Consider the following 7,031-nt stretch of genomic DNA (forward strand, 5'->3'; position numbering starts at 1 on the left):
CCAAATGTGGCGGTAATGGCAAGCTGATTGGTATCTGAGCATCTCAAAAAAATTATGCCCATCATTGTGTTCAGTCACTTCTCCTTTAAACGCCATCTCTCTTTTGGTATTTTGAAGATTTATAACTGCCATCTCTCTTAAGGGTGAGCATCTGTCAGAATGTAGGCCTTTGGTCTATAAAAAGAAAGATCTCCTTATAACTCATGGAGAGGCAGAGAAGAATTTCATGCAATAATCAAGTTATGGAAGAATAAAGTGAGTTATGGAAATGACAGACTTCAATCATAATGCTCTGTCATAAGAAAGAAAGCAAAGTGGATTAGTCATTCACATCTTTTTTGGGCAATTATTTCTCAAAGTTGGGAATAAAATGTCATTCATCAAAATTTGTGCTTCAACAAAATTCACTTGTTAATCTTGTAGGGAAAGCAAACAGGTTGCATTATATAACACCACGTTAACGGACTTGTATGACCAAATTACTAATTACTATTCTAATTGTTTGTTCAGCTGCAATGGCTGATCAAGACGGCAACAAAGTCCAAGACATTCGTGACCTCGCCGATCCCAACTGGTATTATTTGCAGAGACTATTTTTCAGATTGAATTATCTTTTTTCATATCATACAAATTTATGATTGAGAAAAAGTAGCATTATAATCAGAGTTACCATTAATAATAGAATTTCGTGCTCAAGTTTCCCAATTTTTTATTTAGACTATGGTAGAAAACTGAGAACAGTTTCTCGTTGAAGTTGAAAAGTGGCAATGTCATTTTCTACATCTAGTTCCTGAAAATGAAATTCCCGATGACTCTTTCTTTACGCTTCTTTAAAATGCTCTTTTATTGCCAGTTCTACACAAATTATATGATCTAAAAACTTTTGAATAGGTGATTAAAGGAGGGAAGGCCAAAACAAATGTTTATTTGTTCCGAGTGAACATTTATGTTTTAAATATTTTTTAAATTAATTTTGAACTAAAACATTTGAATCTAATCAAATTTTCATAGTGTCCCCAAATAGTGGCATGTCTGAGAAAAGAACTAGTGACATATTATTTGATCTATTCTTATAGTAGTATTTATTATCTTTTTTTCAAATAATAAAATATTTTGTCCAATGAAAATAGAGGAAAAAATATATTACTATGACAATGTAATTATGTAGCTTTCTTTTTATCTTATAGACCCATGTTTCATAAATAGTAATTCAACAAAATATTATGAGTTTCCAATAATAGTTTTAAAAATTATTTACATATTTTTAATTGATATGAAATACAAAATTCTAAACACATTTTCTTAATTTATCTTTAGTTATAGTTTCATAATAGAAATTTTAAAAAAAAATTTAAAAAAAAAAAATATAATATATATCATTAATTTCTGTTTTTATAACAAATATACAAGATTGCATTTATTTATAGAAATCTATATAGATATTAAAAGCTATTATACTGAATGTGTACTTTGAAATATTTTATATTTTTATATTTTATTAATTGTATGAATATTTATACTTTTCTTAAAATATATGTATCTTTTATATATATATATATATATATATATATATATATATATATATATATATATATATATATATATATATATATATATATTAAAGGAAAAAAGGGAGACCTGAATCTATAATGTAACAATTGTAAAAGACAATTAGTAGAGTCTAAATGAAGAAATTGTTGGAAAATAAAAGTTCTACATAATATAAGCATCCAGCTTCCAAAACTAGCGCACAGAAAAATACAAGACTCAAACCTAAACTAGTTCCTTGAGGACCCTGGATCTACATCAGTAATCGTAAGATCCTTAGTAGTCTTTTCTCAGAAATGCCAACCGCATCCTCTTGCTGTTTGACTTTTCTCTCCAGATCAATTTGGCTGAATTCCTTCCTCCTCCTTCCCCCTTTGCTTTTCATATTCTTCTGATTGGAAGGGAGGGGTTTGTTATCATTTTCCTTTAAGAAAATCTTAATTTTACTTTCAATATTCTTAATCTGGTTCATAGTAGTGTTGTAGCTACCCTCCACTCTCTTCCTTTCTTCCCTTCCTCTTGCAGGGTATTGTTCAGGATTTCCATCTTCATTCTAAGAGAAAGGAGAAAGGATACGTGTCTTTTATGTTAATATTTAAGTATCATCTAATTAACATAAGAATCCTTTATGTAATTATAATAGTATATGGGAATTCTACTGCAGTGGGATATGAGCTTTTATATACATATTCAATCTCTATATTGTCATTTTAAAAGGCTTCTCATTTCAGATATCTTGATTGTAAATGGTATTATCTTCCTAACATAAACTATTAACCAATTTCATAAATAATGAAAATGATTTCTGTCTGTAACGAGCAAATGGCAGGGGAGATTCCGATTTCAGGAGACGCATTGCTGCTTGCTTGGTGAATGTTATATACCAACTTGAAAAGGGAAAGAGAAAGGAAGAACTGGTGAAGGAATGGTGCAAAATTCTTAATTTCAATGTTGAAGAAACCATTAATGATGAAACAATATTTGGAGCCGTTTTCAAGTGGGTTGGACCAAGCACAAGAGGTGAAGATAAAGGGAAGCCTCCCTCACAAGTTGTTGCTTTTAGGGGCACAATTCCTCAAGGAGATTACGTTCTAGGAAAAAATTTTTTTCACAATTGGAAAGCAGTCAATCCATGCCACAAATCAATTAGTAGAGCAGATATTGGCTTACAGTACTCGAAAAGGAGCATCAATAATCATGGACCTGACAACATATAGATTGTTGGTCACTCGTTGGGAGCCGCCATGGAGGTAGCGGTTGCAAGAAAAATGGAGAAAGAAAAGATAGATAAAATAGAAGGACATCTTTTCAATCCTCCATTTTTTTCACCGAGACTTCCTGAACTGAAACTCTTTGAGCTGGTTGGAAGAACTTTAGCAGCTCTGCGTGATATCTGGGGTAAACCTAATTTGGGTCTGCCTAATGCATTGGATTATATGATGATAAATGATAGAAAACTTGTGGCTTGTATGATGATTTCATTGGTGTTAGTGGTTGGGTACCCAACATCTATGTGAATAAAAATGATCCCATTTGCTGTTCTTACATCCGGTGTTTTGAGGTGATGTGAGTTATATACAAGCAAGGAAACCAACAGCTTTATGAGCGTATGAAGTACCTCTTCTGTTTTGAGGCAGCGGAAGGCAGAACACCCTTGCATTTGATACCCTCTGCTAAGCTGTTTGTCAGAGACACTAATGATCATCGTCTTCATCAATTGTGGTCTAAGAGTCTGAAACTTGAGGTCAGCAATTATGTCCCTCCAACTGAGAGCAAGAAATAGGGTCACTACTATATATCTAGAAGAAGAGTTTTAGAACATGAGAATTACAATAAAAAATATATTGTATACCTCCCATATGCAGCCTACTTCCATCTAAGGGCAAACGTGGAGGCGATGGCCAGTACTGAAAATGGACGTGTTGCCATTTTCATGGCTGCTAATAATGTTCCAACATAAATGTTATATAGCATTATATATTTTAATCTCGTATTGCTCCCCTTGTTTTCAGATTTATTTATTTTTAATTTAGTTTTTCATTTTCATTGGCTCTAGAATGGATTGGATCTTCCCTTTTGAAGAATTATAGCTTTATGAATTAAATTTTATAGGGATGGAAATTTCAATCTAAATAATTGTAAAATATAATGAAATTATTAACTTCATACATATAATTGGCATGATGTGATGGTTAAGTTGTTATGTTGTTATCCTTGCCATCAAGGTTCAAATCTCATGGGGATGAGGTCCCTCGTTTGAGGCCTCACTGGTTCATAGCTCCAGGTCAAAGCGTTTACCCCTCTTAAAACACGATAATCAACTTCTAAACAATATCATACAAAATCTTAAATAGTCACTTTAATTCTTCATATGTAGATTATTCTTCAAAGTAGTATAACAATTATAGCACAATGATTAGATGATAGCTTGATGTTTCATATACTATAATAGATGTTAAGTATTTGATGCTTTGTTATTCATAGGATGTTTTATCATAGATTGACCATAGTATTTTCCAATGCAAAATGAATGTATGAAGGGTTTTATTTGTATGGTTTATTTAGCATTTGATCTTATTTGATTGATCAATGACCACGAAAAACTGAGACAAAGTAACACCAAAAATAAGAAAATAGTCTGATGGTGTGGAAGAACTAATAGTGACAAAATTAATAGATCATTTTTGGTAAAATAAATAAAATATTGATGCTATTTATTTTTTCATGATTAAAAGACAAGAATAAAATTACATGTGAAAATTAATGTTTAAATGAAGCTATGTTACACTTTATGAAATTATCCACAACTCATAATAAAATTATATGTTTTTTCATAAATAAGAAGTCAATAAGGGGGTTGACCCTTTAGAACAAGACAAACGCCCAGAAATGACACAAGACTAACTATAGTAAAGTGGAGTTAGTAACCTTTTACCTCTATAAACAAAAAAAAGTGAAGACACAACCCACCTAAAAGAACACAAAGCCAAGAGAGGCCAAGTGTAACAAGGAGTAGAAAGATTCTGGCCATTACAAAGAAAGTGCTAAATGGGGCAACTGACAACACATTGGAAACAACAAGGGGTCCATATATTCTCCACCTCAATAGAAAACTCATCTACCTCCCAAATCATAAAAATAATCTCCTCCTCAATAGGGAACTACTACACCTCCATAAGGAACATGTTCAAAAGAAGCAACCACAAGACATGAAGACCACATGAGTAATGAGCTTCTGCATGTGCAAAATGCTATAAGCACCAAAAATAATGAGGGTCTTCTTATCTACATAACCAACTATAGAAAGATAATTAAAGCACCAGATCCTATTCGATAAAGTTGGTCCAAATCCTCCCCATAAGAGAAGGGAAGAATTGAAACAACTTTATTAAAAAATGCTCAAAATAATTGAGAGAACCAAGGCTACCAAAACAATTGATCCCAACCTCCAACCATCACTGAAACATGAAGAGAAAAGCCCAAACCTGATGGAAATATCTTGGTATTTGAAACACTTAACACAATATAAATAAAAATTGAAGCCCAAAGAGAGACCAAGCATAACTTCCATGCTCTCTCTAAAACTTCACACCCTAGTTTCATCTTTCCTCATTTTCTCCCAAAAGAGAAAGAAATCACAAAGAGTAAGTATAAAATTGCTAAGAAAGGTACTTTTAAAATACATAACATACCTCTAGGAGGAAAGGAAAATGAACATCAGACTCCTTTGTCTCTACAACAATGGAGGGAGTCAAATGTCCAACCAAAACAATAGTTGCAAATACTACAAAAGAGTAAGAAGAAGGATGAACAACAAACTTCAGAGAAACTTCCAAGAGAGGCACAATACTGCTTTGATACCCACTAAATCTTCCATAGACTTCTTTAGTAACACCGCAAACCAAAATTAATGTCTCTATCTCAATGCCAACATCAAACACACAAACAAGAAAGGATAAATATCTCTTCTTCCCTTATCACTAGGACAATGCACCATGAAAGTAAGAGCCCAACACTAGCAAATAATCATCCCTCCATCACGCCTAACACTAGCAAAGAAGCTTGATCATAGAAACATATTGGAGAACCCAAACAAGTAAATAAAGTACTCTAACCAAGATTGGTGTAGATTCCCAAATAGCTAAATCATGCCAAGCAGTAGTAGAGGCACTCTGCAACCCCCAAGAGATAAGAAACTCTACCTTTTCACAAAACAAAATAATAGGACTCAAGCCAAGACAACTCATTCCTATCTTGTGAAAAGGCTTGGAAATAATGAAGGTTAGGAGAGCCTTCTCCCCTTTAAATGGGTAACCTCCCTCTTGAAACCTTACCTTCCACAACAAAACATGGAAGTCTCGTCCAACCTATAACCACCAATATTTGAGGTCCCCATAAGTGTATGGGTTTCCATCCTTAGATTTTTATTCTTTTTTCCACACTTCAAAAGCCTTGATCCTCCCTCTCACTCTTCAGCTCAAAATTATATGTTATTTTAAAATTTAAATAACTATAATTTTTTTAAGATGAAAGAGATGATGCTTGAAATTTATTAACTTATAAAATATATAAATATATAAAAAGTTCAATAAAACCAAATGCCCCTATGAAGAAAAGAACACTAAAAATTCTTTGAAGATCAAAGACTATACTAATAGAAAACTTTACTAAAAATCATATTGACTACTCCATATATATGTAATGAAAATGTACAGATAATAAAACATGATAAGGCATGTAAACATAGTTATTTGGGACTAAATAAAATACTTCAATGCTAGATCATGGTCTAGTAGTTATAGATTAACAAAAGTTTGTATAATTAATTATTATTTTAAAGCCATACAAGAACAATATCTTAGGAGATGCAAGGGATTTCATTATTTTTGCTAGTTTTCAAGGGTAGTCATGTTGATTGTCCAATATAATTGTTTTTCACTATAGCACTAACATGTTCTAGTTGAACAACTGCTCTTGGGAAAAGGGGTATGAATGGTTGCACCCTTAGTGTAAGTAACCTATGCATTGCATAAAAAAGTAGGAGTGAAATAGGCAACATCTTTATATGGAAACATATCTACATAGCCAACTAGTTATCTTTGTGAATTATAATTTTATACATTCTCTTTTAATTGTTAACCTCACATAGTGATAAGAAAAAAATCCATTGAATGTATTCTTTTGAAGGAGATCACAATCTTTCAATATTCCAATTGATTTTATGATATTACAACCTAAACTTAAGCTAGCGGGATACCCTGTCATTCTAGGAAGACCTTGGTTAGGTACTACTAATTATTTTATTAATTGCAGGTCAGAAAATATGGTGATAAAAGATCGGTAATATTTCAAAGAGTTAATCGTGTATCCTCCTGCACAACGTTTGGCATAAATAGAAGAACCCTTGTCGGTTGACAGTGATTTGGAGGATACTTTGTCTATTTTGACCATAATACAAAGTAGGGAGTTGGAAGGTACTACTA

At 32.3% G+C, this 7,031-nt stretch overlaps 1 pseudogene; it reads left to right on the forward strand.

Annotated features, from left to right (window-relative positions):
* Window positions 1–515: 515 nt before the first annotated feature.
* Window positions 516–3,331, forward strand: LOC149555268 (GDSL esterase/lipase At4g10955-like; annotated as a pseudogene).
* The last annotated feature ends 3,700 nt before the right edge of the window (window positions 3,332–7,031 follow it).

Source organism: Cupressus sempervirens, chromosome 5, assembly GCF_028749045.1.
Source record: "Cupressus sempervirens isolate cs-2001-9-10 chromosome 5, ASM2874904v1, whole genome shotgun sequence".
Lineage (NCBI taxonomy): Eukaryota > Viridiplantae > Streptophyta > Pinopsida > Cupressales > Cupressaceae > Cupressus > Cupressus sempervirens.